The 17,790-nt window shown below is 39.9% G+C and overlaps 1 long non-coding RNA gene across 4 annotated transcripts; it reads right to left on the bottom strand.

Annotated features, from left to right (window-relative positions):
- Positions 1–1,427: 1,427 nt before the first annotated feature.
- Positions 1,428–17,294, bottom strand: LOC121820452 (uncharacterized). Of its 4 annotated transcripts, none has more exons than XR_009595275.1 (3): positions 17,070–17,294; positions 11,105–14,447; positions 1,428–8,753 (listed from the first exon to the last, which is right to left on the bottom strand). It is a non-coding gene; the product is annotated as an uncharacterized LOC121820452 (long non-coding RNA). The 4 variants fall into 4 exon arrangements; XR_009595276.1 differs by having other exon boundaries at positions 1,428–5,245; XR_006060993.2 differs by lacking the exon at positions 1,428–8,753 and having other exon boundaries at positions 11,171–13,968; positions 14,313–14,447.
- Between the last annotated feature and the right edge of the window lie 496 nt (positions 17,295–17,790).

Below are 17,790 nucleotides of genomic sequence, written 5' to 3'. Positions count from 1 at the left end.
GTATGAACTAGTCACTGTGTGTTGGTTTTTTATTGTTGTCACGATAAATCACCACAAATTTAACACTTTAAAATATGTCCATGTATTATCTCAAAGTGCATCTCAGCTGGATCCCTTGCTTGGAGTCTGGTAAGATTGGATTCCATTCTCTTCTGAAAAATTCAAGGGTGAATCTGCTTTCAAGGTCTTTTGGGTTGTGGGTTAAATTCAATTTTTTGAGATTGTAGTACTGAGGCCCCTATTTCCTTGGTGTCTGTCAGCCAAGGGCTGGTCTTTTCTCCTAGAGGGGTCCTGAATTCCTTTTCCTGCTTTCCAAACAGACCCAGTGGAAACAGGCAACAGCAGAAGTGGATGGAGTTCCTTATACTTTGAATCTCTCCAGCTTCCCTTTCTCTTTCATCTCTCTGCTGCATTTCTCTCCTATTTCCCTCTTTAACCAGAAGAAATGATTCTCTACTTTTAAGGACTCATGGAATTGGATTGAGCCCACCCTGGTAATCTAGAGTCATCTCGAGGTCCCTAAACTTAACCAGATTTTCAAAGTCCCTTTTGGCATGTTACTCAATATATTCACAGGTTCCAGGGGTCCTAAAGATGGAGGTTGGAGGGTGATTTTTAAGGGAACCATTCTCTCTAGGCTATTAAAATACTCCTGAGATTATTTATGCTAACCAACCTATTCATTCCATGTGTGTGCATGTGTGCTAATTTGCTTCAGTTGTGTCTGACTCTTTGCGACCCTATGGTCTGTAGCCTGCCAGGCTCCTCTGTCCATGAAATTCTCCAGGCAAGAATACCGGAGTGGGTTGCCATGCCCTCCTCCAGGAGATCTTCCCAACCCAGGGACTGAAACCACATCTCTTATGTCTTCTGCATTGGCAGGAGGGTTCTTTACCACTAGTGCCACCTCAGAAGCCCAAGGTGCTCATTCCACAGATGTCCCTTGTTTAAGGCCAGGCAACTGGTTGGTGGCAGAAGCTGGGTGAAAAATCCATCCTTCCTGATTTCTAGCCCAGGCAATCCATGACCACGCTATCTAGCAGCCCCTGACTCTGTCTCCTTCCATCTCACCCAATTGCTCTCCATCAAATCACCTTGTTTATTTCCTTCACTGAATCCATGAGCCCCTCAAATAATGTCACTAGCTTATTATTTATTGGCTGTCTTCTTTCACAAGTATTTCAGCTCCCAATTGAGCTACAAGTCTAAAATAGGGATTTTTGCCTTGTTTGTTCACCATTGAAGTTCCAGTGCTGCAAATAAGTGGTTCACAGTAAGCATCAATAAATGCTTATTGAATGAATAAATAAATAAGTGAATGATATTGGTAATATTTGGCCTGAGTAGATGAGCCTTGAAAAAAAGACACACTGTAGCAGGCCAGAATTTTTTTCATCTTCACATGATTTTATTAAAATCAAAGCATATTCAGTCATCCTCTATTTCTTTTGGCAAATCCTCTTGATTTCAAATATACATTTGCAGCATACCCACTCAAATGATAGCATCAACATCCAAATCAGTTGAGATCGACTGTGGTTGGATTTTCCCTAGGTTATTAAGTATGCATGCAAAGCAGGCCATTTAAACCTTCTACAGTAATACATCTTCCATAAGTAGTCCTATTAAATTAGCAATATTAAGGCATAATTTTGCTTTGTGTTAATGAGTTTATGAGGGCCAGCTGGACATTTGCATATGTTTGTATTTCCTCTAGTATTTTATAATAAATTTAAACTTTACTTGTCTCATGGGTTGGAAATAATTCAAGAGGTCATCTTGTCCACCAACTCTCCTAAATTACAAGTATATGAAAACCATCCATAACATCAGCTGAGTAGCTGTTTCTTAAACAGCCTCTAAAGAATAAGTTTCTTTATTAAAAGCCCCAAATTTCACAAGTATTAATCAAGTATATTCTCTCTAAGGCATAGCCTTTCTTTTTTGCATTATTTTTTAAAGTGCATTGACTTAATTATCTTTCAGTGAACAGAGCAACATCAAAATAATTTATATCCTCCATTCTTTTTCAGGCTCCCATGGTAGTTGAGAACTATAAACTTGGTTTTTATTCACCAGGATTCTTTTTTTTAATAGACTACACTATCTTCCAAGTTAATCTCATTGATGAGAGCTTCAAGTGAACACAGCGTTTTAATGAAGTCCTGATTAATGGTGTGTGTGGTGAGTAGATGACTTCTCCCTGTATATGACATTCCTCAATATACACAGCATTTCCTTTCCAATCTCTTACTCTTTGGGGATCTCCTGTGGCTTATATAAAAAGAGTGCCACCTGAAGTGAATTCTAAGTGCCTTTAGGTAGACACTAAGTTAAAATAAGCTCCAGAAGCATTAAAACAAGTAGTTGATGAGTGTCTCCTTAGATATCTGATCTTGATGGTCCATGTTTTTCTAGTGTACAGACCAATTTTAAAATATCCAGGTTTTTTCCCTACCTTTGTCACACACATTTTTTATTTTCTTTTATTGGTTGTACATTCAAACATGGAAACCTATTTTATCACAGAAATGTACACAGCTTCGCTTAGGGCAGGGTCCTGTTACTGAGGACCTGCTGGGGGACACCAAGAATGGGGCAGTGACACAGGAGTCTTGTTGATGGTGTCCCTGGAACCTCTGTGCTCTTAATGAACTTCTCCAAAGAGTGTTTCACAAGCCAAATTTAGATTCCAGTTGGGTTCTTTGGTTTTTTAACTTTTTTTTTAATTGAAGTATAGTTGATTTACAATGTTGTGTTAGCTTTAGGTGAACAGCAAAGTGATTCATATACACATATATAAGTCATACATATATATATACACACACCCACAGGCTTCCCTGGTGGCTCAGACAGTAAAGAATCTGCCTGCAATGCAGGAGACCTGAGTTCAATCCCTGGGTTGGGAAGATCCCCTGAAGAAGGTAATGGCTACTCATTCCAAAATTCTTGCCTGGAGAATTCCATGGCAGAGGAGGCTGATGGACTACTTACTGTCCTTGAGGTCACAAACAGACACATCTGAGTGACTAAAAAAAAAAGTACACACACATACATACACATTCTTTTTCAGATTCTTTTCTCATACAGTTTATTATAAAATATTGAGTAGAGTTCCCTGAACTATATAGTATGTCCTTATGGTTGTCAATTTTATACAGTAGTAGTATATATGTATGGGGCTTTCCTGGTGGCTCAGTGGTAAAGAATCTGCCTGCAATGTAGAAGACTCGGGTTTGATCCCTGGGTTGGGAAGATTCCCTGGAGGAGGGCATGGCAACCCACTCCAGTACTCTTGCCTGGAGAATGCCATGGACAGAGGAGCCTGGCAGACTGCAGTCCATAGGGTCACACAAGAGTCGGACACGACTGAGTGGCTAAGCAGCAGCAGCAGCACATATGTGTGCATATGGTAGGTGCGTATATTAATTCCCCAACTCCTAAGTTATCCCACCTATAACTCTCCCCTTTGGCAACCATAAGTTTGTTTTATTTATGGGCCTTTTTCTGTTTTGTTTATAAGTTCATTTGTATCATTTCTTTTTTAGATTGCACATATAGGCAATATCACATGATGTATGTCTTTCTCTATCTGGCTTACTTCACTGAGTACAGTAATCTCTAGGTCCATCCATGTTGTTACAAATGGCATTTTTTTTTAATGGCTGGGTAATAGCCATTATACATATATACACACACATACATTGGAATATTTATATATATATATATAAAATAAAATATATATAAATCACATATATGTGTATATTCAATGGGATATATATCATATATATATATATCATACTTTCTTTATCCATTCATCTGTCAATGGACATTTAGGTTGCTTCCATGTCTTGGTTGTTGTAAATAGTACTGCAATGAAATTTCAGGCTTATCTGGGGGTCTCAATCCTGGATACAGATCTTTTCTTGTTCATCTAACTCCAAATTTCTTTCTTACAGCTTCATGTTCCATAGAGGTGCCTTGCTCCTATGTACTATTAAAGGCAATGCCTAAAAAGTAAGCAATGTCAGTCTTGCCATTAGTAAACTATGGAGCTAGTTCACCGATTATATGATGGTGAATCTGTTTAGAAATAAAGTATAGAGGAAAGGGAGGTGGGTATCGTGGTAACATCCACAGTGCTAAGTTCCTATTCCACTGCTGTCTCGCTGTCCCTTTAGATGCCCCCTTAGTGTCGATTGCCACCATGATATAAATGGATGTAAATGTTGATTCATTATCACTTATCACATGGCATTAATTTAAACTTTATTAAGTTTTACAGTTTTAAAAATATGAACTTGTTACAATTTCTTTAACCCTTGTGTTGATCCTTTGAGAGATAAACTGCCCCGGTTATAATAAGTATTATGGGTCATTATTTGACCCAAAATATAAAGAAATCTGTGCTTACTATGTAAATATTCTGAATTCTCCATACTCTATTTCTATAGAAGATTCTGACTCAAAAGACATTCGAAAGAATATATTAATTCTTTTCTCAAATCCTTACATTTTTGTCTTGGAAGTTAGTAAAAATTTTCCTACATTTTGTATTTTGTTGGACGGTTATTACTTGTAAGTTTTGCTTTTGTTCAATACTTATAGCTCACCATAACTTATGCCAAGACTGACTTTCTTTTTATGCATCTTCATGGCTGTGTGCCCAGATCTAGAGTGGTGCTTGTTATCAAAAATACTCCTTAGGAAAATCTAATACATGATTGCTTTGTAAATAATATCATTCCGTTCAAAACCAGGTTCTTTTCTATTGGCTAGATAAAATATACACATGAAAATGCATGTACATTGTTTTTGTACTAACAATGGGTTAGTTTCTTTAATGCATAATAAATCACAGCCCCAAACCTCCTGAGAATGTGTATATGGAGACAAGATCGATAAATCAGACACAGAAACACATCATAGAAACCCCATGAACCACAGTTTAGCATATTACCAGTTACGTCACTATTTCTTATTGCTATACGTTGAACAACTCACAGCTTTCTCATATGCTCTTGCCTTATCAGAGAGTCTGAAAGTGTTATTGCTCAGTCATGTCCGAGTCTTGGTGACCCCATGGACGGTAGCCAACCAGGCTCCTCTGTCCATGGGATTCTCCAGGCAAGAATACTGGAATGGGTTGTCATTCATTTTTCCAGGGGATCTTCCTGACCCAGGAATTGAACTTGGGTCTCCTGCACGGCACGCAGAATCTTTATAGTCTGAACCACCAGGAATCCTATGAATTAGATTAAAAGCTATTGAGATATGGAGAACTGGGTAAACAGAGCAAAATATTTTTACTCTATTGATAAAAAAGTTGACACAATGTTCCTCTTTCTGAATCAATTCATTAGTGTTTTCAAAACTGTTAAAACATAAGTTAATCATTAGAAAGGAAAAAAATACCCTGTACAGATATAGGAATCATCTTTCAAGGAGGATAAATATGTGTTTATATTCACTGTATAAAAAAGAGAAATAGTTATTTTAAATAACTGCATTAAAACAAGTGACTGAAAGAGTAAACCCTCATGAGATTCTGAAAACTTACACATGAAAATGAGCTGATTTAAATGTGGAAAGACCTGAAGAGAAAAGATTTGGGGATGCCTGCAAAAGAATCTATCTGCAATTCAGGAGACCTGGGTTCAATACCTGGGTAGGGAAGATCCCCTGGAGCAGCGCATGGCAACCCACTCCAGTATTCTTGCCTAGAGAATCTCTTGGACATAGGAGCCTGGTGGGCTACAGTCCCTGGGGTTGCAAAGAGTCGGACACAACTGAAGAGACTTAGCATCAGGCTTCACAAATTGTACTCTCTCTCCTGGTCACTGCTGGTAGCTGTGGATGGTCAAGAGACGGGAGAATGACAGTGATAATAGGAGAAGGAGAGTGATATGGTGTTGACTAAGAAAAACCCACACAATTTTAAAAGTTGAGAATTGTGTTCTATTCAGCAGATTTTCTGAGGACTTAAGCCTGAAACACAGCTTCTCAGATAGCTCTGAGGGACTGTTCCAAACAAGTAAGAGAGGAAAGAGGATATACAGAGGTTTTATAAGAAAAAACAAGTGGCCAGAACATCAGAAGACTACTTTTAGTTAAAGAAGATCAGACATCTCAAACTAATTAATTTAGTGTGTTTCTACTCATGGGAAGATGTAAGAGTCTAGGCTTATTGAAATCATTCCTTTGACATGTTCCTTAATTACGTAGGATGAGTATCCTGTTTTGTTTTGTTTTGTTTTCCATCCTGAATCCCCTCAGGGTGCACAGTCAGGGGCAGCTGCAGTGGCTGCTGGTTCGATGTCTGAGAAACTTCCTTTGTTTACGGATATGACAGGTAATATTTTTCATCCACAATAGATTCTAACACCTGGTAGATTGAGTCCTATGGGCTTCAGCACCTGGCCTGTGAGCCCTTCCCATCTAAATCTGAACATATTTCTATCCCTTGTAAGGCATGTAGCAGACCTTATATCCCAAGGTTTATAAAGCCAGCAACCAAATGGGCACAATCCATACCAGCAGGAACACTGAGAATGAATGAAAAGGACATTGAGATTGTGATATATCAGTCCGATCATGACTGTTGTTGGACATCGCTCATGTGATTGTTGAGGTTATCAGGTTGTGCTCTGACATGGTTTTTCATTTGGGACGCACAAGGGTCAGTCCTTACCCATTAGAGTCAGGAATGAATATCGTATAAAAGATAAAGTTTATTCTTTCCGTCCATCACCAGGGGGCGGTGGGTCTCCGGATAGAAAGGACACCATGTCTAGAAAGGGATTATCAGGTAGGTGAGAGAAGTCAGAATTTGAGGGGTTTGGGAATCTTTGACTGGGTTCCCACAAAGGGGAAATCCTCAACTTTTAATAACTATGGCTCCTTAGGTCTAGGAATGAAACAGACCATGATTTTCTGGAGTTAAAGATTCTCAGGAGGTTTTGTTGACTTAATTTCACCTTTGTGCATTCTATTAATAGGAGCAGGCCATGGGTGTGTCAAAAATACTTGTAAAAGTTTCCTCTTCTCTCTCTCACTCTCCTGCTCTCTCTTGTGTACATGTGGGCACTCATGTGTGCAAAAAAGAAAAACCCTTTAATCATTTTAGCATTTTCCAATTTTCTCTCAGTTCCTCACTCACCCAGTCACCATTTTAGCACACATCCCATAATAAGCAGCAAGTGTGTTATCAGCAGAGGTAACAATGTGATATTTACTACCAATTTGACCTCAGAAATCTTTCTTATCTTTTTTTCTTGTGAGTTCTCAGAATCGTATGACAGAGAACACAGTCCTTGACCAGTGAAAATATTTCCAGATAAATCTGCACCTGAATCTTCTGGATCCTGCCTGGTGCCCCACATCAGTATATCAGATGGAGATCAAAATTACATTTATCTCACATGCTGATGAGGCAGAAAGTGAAGGCCAAGGTTCTAAGGGGAGAAGGGGCATAGCTTATAGCTATTCCAAAGATAAGCACGGTGCAGAAATCAGTGGCTACAGGGCTGGATCTGAAGAATGGAAGAGGGAGAAACCAGTTCATATCTTCCAACTAAAGCAGCAGACCAGCAGGGCCCCTCTGAGTTCAGTAGAAACCCACCTCAGTGCTGCTTCAGGGTGTGGAAGCTTGTCGACCACTGTGGCAATGGGACATGAAACTCGGGTGGAGGGAACCCTGGCAAGATGTCCTTTTCCTTCCTGGGGTCTCCTGAACTGGGGAGATGTATCTCTCAGCTAAGAGAGCAATTCAGTATCATATGCTATGGTGTTTGGAGGCAGGGACTCTCTCTATGTCTATTTCTCTTGTTTTCATTCCTTCAAGTCACTTCAGTTCAGTTCAGTTCAGTCGCTCAGTCGTGTCTGACTCTTTGCGACCCTATGAATCGCAGCACGCCAGGCCTCCCTGTCCGTCACCAACTCCCAGAGTTCACTCAGACTCACGTCCATCAAGTCAGTGATGCCATCCAGCCATCTCATCCTCTGTCATCCCCTTCTCCTCCTGCCCCCAATCCCTCCCAGCATCAGAGTCTTTTCCAATGAGTCAACTCCACATGAGGTGGCCAAAGTACTGGAGTTTCAGCTTTAGCATCATTCCTTCCAAAGAAATCCCAGGGTTGATCTTCTTCAGAATGGACTTGTTGGATCTCCTTGCAGTGCAAGGGACTGTCAAGAGTCTTCTCCAATACCACCGTTCAAAAGCATCGATTCTTCGGTGCTCAGCCTTCTTCACAGTCCAACTCTCACATCCATACATGACCACAGGACTTCAGTTGTGTCCAAATCTTTGAGTTTCTATGGACTTTAGCCTGCCAGGCTCCTCTATCCATGGGATTCTCCAGGCAAGAATTCTGGAATGGGTTGCCATGCCCTCTTCCAGGGGATCTTCTTGACCCAGGGATCAAACTCATGTCTCTATGTCTCCTGCATTGGCAGGCGAATTCTTTACCACTAGCGCCATCTGGGAAGCCCCTTATGTCCTTATAAAAGGAGGAAATTGGGACACAGAAGCAGACATGTGTAAAGGAAGGACAATTTGGAGAGATATAAGGAGGAGATGACCACGGGCAAACTGACGAGAGAGGCCTTGTAGAGTCTTTTCCTCCACAGCCTCAGAAGAAACCAACCCTGCAGACACCTTGAGTTTGGTTTTCTAGACTCCAGAATTGTGAGACCATAAGTTTCTGTTGTTTAAGCCTCTCCCCATTTATGGTGTATTTATTATTACAGCAGCCCTAGGAAATGAATACAAATTCCAGTTATGCTTTATCTCCATTTCTGGCTTAGTTCTAAGCAGAGGAAAAATTTATGATCACAAGCAGAGACTATTTCCCTAGCAATCAGGAACAACTCCCAGAAGCCCACAGCCATCACCCAGGGCCTTTTTCCTTCCCATGTAGAAGGTGAAATTGCATACCAGGCAATGGGGTACCACTCACTGGATCCCTTATTTGTCTTAAATAGGCAGATTCTAAGGGGTCCTGGTGGAGAAGGCAATGGCACCCCACTCTAGTACTCTTGCCTGGAAAATCCCGTGGACAGAGGAGCCTGGTAGGCTGCAGTCCATGGGGTCGCAAATAGTCGGACACGACTGAGCCACTTCACTTTCACTTTTCACTTTGATGCACTGGAGAAGGAAATGGCAACCCACTCCAGTGTTCTTGCCTGGAAAATCCCAGGAACGGAGGAGCCTGGTGGGCTGCTGTCTATGGGGTCACACAGAGTCGGACACGACTGAAGCGATTCAGCAGCAGCAGCAGCAGAGGGGTCCTGGATTTCTCTTGTTAACTTTCATTTTCTAGCTAAGTATATTCAGAGAATGGTTTGATTCCCCAGAACCTTCGTCTTTCTTCCTGCCTAAAAGAGGGTTAAAGTTCCTTCCTCTAGATATTCATTTGGTTTCAATCAAGCAGTGAGTATAATATACCTTCCATATACCAGTAACTCAAAGTATCTTACTCCCATTTGCCTTCTGTTTCACTTTCTCCATTGACCAAATTTACTGAGCGCTTAAAACATAAACCCCTCACTGTGACTCAAATGACTCTTCTACAAAAGAGGATAACGATAGGACTTCGACTTTTGTGGGTGTTTGTATGGACGAAATGATTACAGGTAAAGCATGTAGCACTGAGCCAGGTGCCCTGGAGGGCCCAGTAGCTGTTAACTGGTGCTATTCCTCATGTGGCTATAACCCTTAGCTACCAGTAAGGACGACAGCTTCCATTCAATGACATAACCATTCAGCTGAGGATAAAAATGTCAACAGGCAAAATCTAACATGTGAAAAAAAATTAACATTTAAATAAATGAATGATTGTTTCATTTGATGGTTTTATTTTTGTTGTTCATTTGCTCAGTCATGCGCAACTGCTTGCAACCCCGTGAACTGCAGCATGCCAGGCTTCCCTGTTCTTCACGATCTCTCAGAGTTTGCTCAGACTTATATCCATTGAGCCAGTGATGCAATCCAACCATCTCATCCTTGTCACCCCCTTTTCCTCTTGCCTTCAATCTTTCCCAGTATCAGGATCTTTTCCAATGAGTTGGCGCTTTGCATCAGATGGCCAAACTATTGGAGCTTCACCATTAGTCCTTCCAGTGAATATTCAGGGTTGATTTCCTTTAAGATTGACTAGTTTGATCTCCTTGAAGTCCAAGGGACTCTCAAGAGTCTTCTCCAGCACCACAATTCATTCATTTAGCTAACCTTTGTTTTTCCATGTAGGGGACTGAACCCAGTACATGGTGCTTATTCAAGACAAATGAAAGATCCAGTATTTCACCTTATTTCACCTTTCAGCCCTCCTGAGTCCTGTCAATGCAATTTCACCTCATACAGAGGAAAAGGAAAAAGTCCCTTATGTGATGCATGTGGGAATCCAGGAGGTAGATTGTGCTTATGATCATAAATTTCTCCTCAATTTGGAACCAAGTGGGCCCCAGAGGTGAAGCACCAATACCTAAAGCAAGACCTTCAAAAGTAGGTCTCAATTCAGGCCTCAGGTATTTCTCTTAGAAAGTAAATAAAATGTAAACATCATCTGACAAGTTCAATGCTTCCAAGTAAAATATTTTTCTTGATTAAATACTATTAAATGGTGTGGTTCAGAAGTGTTTTCATGATTGTACTGATTTCCACAATAAAACTGAAATGAGGAAGATTAAAAAATTATCTTGAGTAAAGAAGAAACAGGGGAGAAAATCTTCAACAGAAAAGCTTCAACAGCTATATCTGAAGATACAGCTACAGATGCAAAGTTACATGACTTTGAAGAAATACTCTGGAAAAAGTAAAGGAAAACTCACTTTTGCTTCAAATAATCTACATACTAATCAGAATAACTAGATAATTAACTCATTTCTCCATTTTATGTTTCTGTTTATCTTAGCTTTAGGCAGGCATCAATATAGTAGGAAACATTTTCCTAAGTAAAGCAAAAGAAAAAAAAATGCTGCCCACACAATCATGAATGAGTATCATTGCCAGTGGATGAAAGTCCCTCATGGGCAGCGTTATTTAGGTAATTCTATCACCATGGGGATGTTAGAATGGAGAACAGTGGGCGTCTTGTAAGATACTCACGTGAGGGAAGGAACCTCGCCAACGCCTCTGCAAAGGAAAACATTTCGCATTCTGCTTACACAGATCAATCGTGGACACAACAGAGTTTTATTCCTTTTGGCAGTCTAAAGGCAGCTTCTGTGCTTGAGGTCTTCCATACATCACCCGGTAACCTCAACATAGACTTTGCTTCCTCATGGAAACTTCTCCTCAGGTTACAAAGTACATGAAAACAAGAGGGAGGGTGCAGGGGGGAAATTCCACTCTCTAGTTGGTTCACTTGTATAATTTCAACAACAGTGACATTGATCAGTTTTACTCCTATGGGAAAGTTAACAGGAGCTGAAGTTATTGCCCAGTGGTAAAGGTAGACTTCCGCATCTCTATTTTGGGAATAAATACTCTTTAAGAAATCCTTGAAGTGAATGACTAACACATGGATTGCCAAACAACAAGACAGAAGATTTGCAGACGTGGGCAGTGGAACTTCCCATTTCCTGGTTCAGCTTAAAGGAGGCAGCAGGCCCCTCCAATGTCCCACAATGCATAATGTCCCCAAAGGGACTCCAGAGTGAGGCATTTCTGGTTGACCTGAGGTTTCTGCTTGTAGTCTAAAGAGAAACGATGCTTTACAATTTGTCTGGATTTGTCTCTACTTTTTTTTTTTTTAAAGGGCGATTTTGTTCCAGCTAAAAGAACATTTTTCCAGCATATTTAACCAAAATGGGGGCAAGTTGGATATAAAACCCTGGGAAGAATACAGCTTATATAATTTTGCCATATGAACTTCCTTATGCAATATTTTCTTTAACAAAATTTTGTTCTGCTTAAGAACATAAGTTGAGAAACAATGTGAGAATGACTAAGCTGAGCCTAGTCTAAGAAGTGTAATTAGACACAATGATGCCAATTTCAAAACAACATTTAAAATAAAATTAAATCAATCTCGAGGATCTTACAGACTCGAGGGTAACTGTGGTATGAATCCTTCTAGTGGCCTGAGAGAAGGTGGGGCTTCACATTACAGGCTTTGGAGGCAGACAACTGGAGATGGAAATTCAGCGTGGTCTGTGATCATGAGGTATTTAACCTCTTGGGACACCAGTTCTTTCATCTGTAAATCTGACCAAAAAAAGCACTTCCTACTTGGGGTTGAGAGTATTAAATGATATGGTGCCTTTGATATAGGACATGTCAAATAAATATTATTTTTTAATATTCAAAAATATAGGAAGCAAGTCTATTGAGAATGTTGAAAAGTTAGCTGCTCAGTCATGTCCAACTCCTTGAGACTCCATGGACTGTAGCCTGCCAGGCTCCTCTGTGCATGAAATTCTTGAGGCAAGAATACTGGAGTGGGATGCCATTCCCTTCTCCAAGAGATCTTCCCGACCCAGGGATTGAACCCAGGTCTCCAGATTCTTTACCGTCTGAGCCATCAGGGAAGCCCATTACTGACTTCCTAATAGAAATGTGAAGTGTAACTAACCTTGGGAATATATATGTGTATATCTAGCTTCTGGCAACCCACTCCAGTGTTCTTGCCTGGAGAATCCCAGGGACGCGGGAGCCTGGTGGGCTGTCGTCTCTGGGGTCGCACAGAGTCAGACACAACTGAAGCGACTTAGCAGCAGCAGCTTCCCTGGTGGTTTAGACGATAAAGAATCTGTCTGCAACATGGGAGACCTGGGTTTGATCCCTGGGTGGACAAGATCCTCTGGAGAAGGAAATGGCAACCCACTCCAGTATTCTTTCCTGGGAAATCTCATGAACAGAGTAGTCTGGTGGGCCACAGTCCATGTGGTTGCAAAGAGTCAGACACGACTGAGCAACTAACACACAACACATATCTAGCCACTGATGCTGTGTGTACTTCAGTTCAGTTCAGTTCAGTCGCTTAGTCGTGTCCAACTCTTTGTGACCCCATGAATTGCAGCATGTCAGGCCTCCCTGTCCATCACCAACTCCCAGAGTTCACTCAGACTCACGTCCATCGAGTCAGTGATGCTATCCAGCCATCTCATCCTCGGTCGTCCCCTTCTCCTCCTGTCCCCAATCCCTCCCAGCATCAGAGTCTTTTCCAATGAGCCAACTCTTCGCATGAGGTGGCCAAAGTACTGGAGTTTCAGCTTTAGCATCATCCCTTCCAAAGAACAGCCAGGGCTGATCTCCTTCAGAATGGACCGGCTGGATCTCCTTGCAGTCCAAGGGACTCTCAAGAGTCTTCTCCAACACCACAGTTCAAAAGCATCAGTTCTTCGGTATGTACTTAGGACTCAGCAAATCTGGACTGATCTGCACGATAGCAGAGGAGAGCCCTTTAAGATGGATACTATGAAAAGTCTCATCTTGGGACTTCCTCGGTGGTTCAGGGATTAAGATTTGGTGCTACCAAGCAAGGAGAATGAGTTTCCCCATATGCACCATGGCATAGCCAAAGAAAAAGACAAAATAGCAACTTGAATAAAAAAATGAAAAGACTCATCCTAAGTAATAGAGAATGAGTTAAGGACACAGGGCTGATGTTGGAGCTGGAGAAGGAACTGTGAGAACTACCCACACCTTCTTTCTAAAGAATACTTGACCGAAAGGCATGGTGTGGCAATAAAAAGGACGCAAAATCAACAAAAACAAAATAAACGGAAAGGGATTTACTAAAATTTGCTTGGAATGTTAAGAGTGCAAAGTGGCAACCCAGGACTAGCAGCGTGGGCAATGATGAAAGATGTTGCTGGGGACTCTGGAAGACAAGCCAGCCTTACCAAGAAATCGATGTCATGGACATGAAAAGCTTCATGACAGACACTGCAGACAGCTCTAGTGTGGGCATCTGTGAAAGATTATTCAGTAGCATCTCTACATCAAAGGATCCTTCTACAGGGACCCTGAGCAGGAAAAAAGGAAATGATGGCCATCACATAGCAAAGAAAAGGAACAACTGGCTGAGCACAGGGGAAATCACCCTGGTGATTCAGAATTGTCAGGGCCAATAGCTACAATGAATCCTAGGAAGTGCACTCTCTCACCCAGGCAAATTCCTCTGGTCCAACTTCTGATGCTCATCCAGCAGAATTTTGGGGTGTCTGTTCCCACCAGGACCACTTACCTTAAATAACTTAAGGAGTCTTAGTTGGAAACATTTACAACAAGCAAGTAGTTTTAATTTTAAGTCTTCTCATAATGCTATAGTTGAAATTTTCTCTTAGAGCTAAAAGTTTGCAGCCCTTACCTAAATTAGCTCCTTTGTCTCCGACCCAGGAGTCTCATGCCGTTGGTCAGCATTCATGAAACTCTGGTAGGCTAATGTGCAAATATGATAACATCTCAAACCCTTTATAGTCCTTGATAATGTTCAAGATCATTACTGTTAGAGGGACACAAATGAAAAGACAATGAGTTAACCACTACATATCTATTTCAATATTGAAGTTTAAAAAAAAAAAAGCAAGCACTGGTAAAGATGTAGAGCAACTGGAAGTGGTGGAAATACAAAAATGGAATGGCCATTTTCAATTTCTTATAGAATGAAATACATGTGTGGCCTATTATAGCAATGCCACCCATAGGCATGGATTAACATCTAAAGACATCAAATTTTATGGTTACACAAAAACCTGCACACAACTGTTAATAACTGTCCTATTCATAATTGCCCCAAATTTTAAACAATCCAAATGTCCCTCAGTGGTTTCGATAGATGAAGGGTGGTACATATCCATGCAGTGGAATACTACATGGTAATACAAAAGGAATGAACAAAAGAAACACAAAACAAATTGAATAAATTTCAGAGGCATTGTATTGAATGAAAAAATCAAGTCTCAAGAGATTACATACTGCATGTTTACATTTCAGAGAAGGCAATGGCAACCCACTCCAGTACTCTTGCCTGGAAAATCCCATGGACGGAGGAGCCTGGTAGGCTGCAGTCCACGGGGTTGCGAAGAGTTGGACATGACTGAAGGGACTTAGCAGCAGTAGCAGCAGCATGATTACATTTATATGACATCCCTAAGTCAAAACTATAGGAAGAGAGAATAGATCAGTGGTTGACAAGGGTTAAGGATGTGGGGAAATTGTGACTACAAATGGGTAAAATGAAGGAATTTTGGGGGGATGATGAAACTGCTCTGTATTCTGATTGTAGTAGTGATTCCATGAATCTATCCATGTGTTATGATCCATACGATGCCATAAAACAATTTTATTGTATATTATTTTAAAAAATAAATGTAAAAATTTCTCTAAAATTCTTATCAGTGTAATCCCACCCCCCCTCATAAGTTTAAAAACAATGCATAATTTTTTGAGAAATAATTAATGTATATTGAAATGCATGAATCTTAACTGTACAGGCCAGGAAGTTTTGACAAACAAAACAGGTGCATAACTTTAGGCATACAATTTAGATCTTTCTTTTGAGAAACATGTCTTAAAAAAATTTTTTTTATTGAAATATAGTTGAATTAAAATTTTAATTACCATTGTACAGCCAAGTGACTCATATATCTTTTTTCATATCCTTTTCCATTTTGGTTTATCATAGGATATTAAGTATAGTTCCTTGTTTTTTACAGTATAGTAAATCAGTGGTAAAGAATCTGCCTGCCAAGCAGGAGATATGGGTTTGATCCCTGAGTCAGGAAGATCCCCTGGAGAATGAAATGGCTACCCACTTCAATATTCTTCTCTGGGAAGTCCCACAGATAGAAGAGCCTGGTGGGTTACAGTCCATGAGGTCAAAAAGAGTCGGACTCAGTAACTGAACAGCAGAAACAGCAGCTCCACAGTAGGAATTAGTTTTTTCACCATTCTATATATACCAGTTTAGAGAAATATGCCTTTTTATTGTCATTTTCAGCACATCTCAGTGATGTTATGAAATTATTTTTTCTTATCTATCCTATGTACTCTATCATGTACTCAAGAGTAAAAGGCAATAACAAGTTTCAGTTAATTCATATCACTTGAATGACTATTTTAAGGTAATATTTTACTTTTTCTATTTCATCTATAATAAGACTCTACATTTTCATTTTAATACTGTAAATATAACCAATTATAATAGCTTATAGAAAGTTTCAGCGGTTGCACTAAAGCTTTAAAAATTCTGTGTTCAGCATAGATATTGTTCAACCTGCTGGCATAAAGTATAATAAAAAATAGTAAAAAGACACTTTTATATAAATACATGGCAAAGGAAAATTTTGAAGCGTTTATCTTTTTATATATCTATGACTTTCAAGTATACTGATAACAAGCTTTCTAACCAACTCAATTATGAAAATGTACAGAAGTTTTACAATCAAACTTGCAGCATGATAATTCCTAAATCATGACCAAAAAGAAAAAAAAAACAACAACTAAATGAACAAGAGAGTCATAAGTAAACATTGGAGCTTATTTTAGCTAGACTCAAATGAATTTATAGTCAGAGAAAAAGGTAATCAAATAGGTTTAAAAGAACACAAATAGCTATAATAAATTTTATTTAAAGACAATGAGAGCTAAGTAAGAGCCCATTCAAAAAGCACAACTGTTTTACAATTTTCACATTTTAACCGTGAAGAAATCTAGTGACAAGACCAAACCTGTTCTTTAACCAGTCAAGCAAGTAAAAAAATAAGATCAAAACTGTAAAAAGAAAATCTAACCCCAGCAATTCTGGTGTTGAGAATGAGGTAATCCTTGGGTAACAAGCAGGGAATCTCTTTGATCAATGGTTTAACACTTCGCAGCATCTAATTTAGCACTTTTTGAGATCTCGCATTAACCTGAGCAGGTAACCTGCCTCTTTCCAGATTCAGAATGGAATGAAAAATAATGAATGTCCCAGGAAAAACTCCTGGCAGACATTTGCAAAGGTGCAAACTCTTCTTAGTCTACTAAGAGAATAATGTAATTCAGGCCCACTTCTGGCTTCCTGTTTTAATTTAATGCCCCCCCCCCCCTTCAAAATCAGTTATAAAATGGAGTCCTTCTATACCTGAATGAGCCCGATTCAATCTGATTCTGTGAGAGGCTTTCGTAGTCGTCCCCCTCACTTCCTAGAGGCCTGGTAGTGGTTAGATGTCTCACATCTTACCTGCTCAGACTTCCACTTTAATAATACTGGAAGAAGTTCCTTTTATTACAGGAATTTATAAATAGAACAAAAGTGGGTAGTTTGAATGAAACTCTCACACAGGATCAACTATATGGCACACTAAGCAGTTAACCTCAGTATTTAGTACCTTTAAAACAGATTATGAATCACGTATCAGGCTGTTCTTGTTTAACACCATCCCATGCCTCTTTACACAGGAACTGGTGCATAGGTGTTGAAGGAAGGGTGACTAAGAGAAAAGTCTTTGTTCTGTTCCTATCCTGACCCTCTTCATTTGCAGCCATCCTGTGTTTATGACATGCATTAATCATCTTCTGGTGACTATATTGTTTAATTTACCATACTGATATTTTATCAGGACTTCCCTTGAATGGCAGAGTGATATCAGGCTCTTTCACTACAAATAACCAAAGTTCAAAGTTCATATTCTCTGCTTGCCAGCTCTGTGAAATATATAAAATAAATCTCTCGGTGCCTCAGTTTACTTGTCTGTAAAATAGAGATGATAATATGACTTATGGCTTTATTGTGGGGATAAAAGCGATTGGTATGTATAAGAGGTTATAACAGTCCTTTTCAGCATGGGTACTATATAAATTTT

This window comes from Ovis aries, chromosome 10 (assembly GCF_016772045.2).
Source record: "Ovis aries strain OAR_USU_Benz2616 breed Rambouillet chromosome 10, ARS-UI_Ramb_v3.0, whole genome shotgun sequence".
Lineage (NCBI taxonomy): Eukaryota > Metazoa > Chordata > Mammalia > Artiodactyla > Bovidae > Ovis > Ovis aries.
Note: the sequence above shows the minus strand (reverse complement) of the source record. Positions and strands in the feature narration are given on the sequence as shown.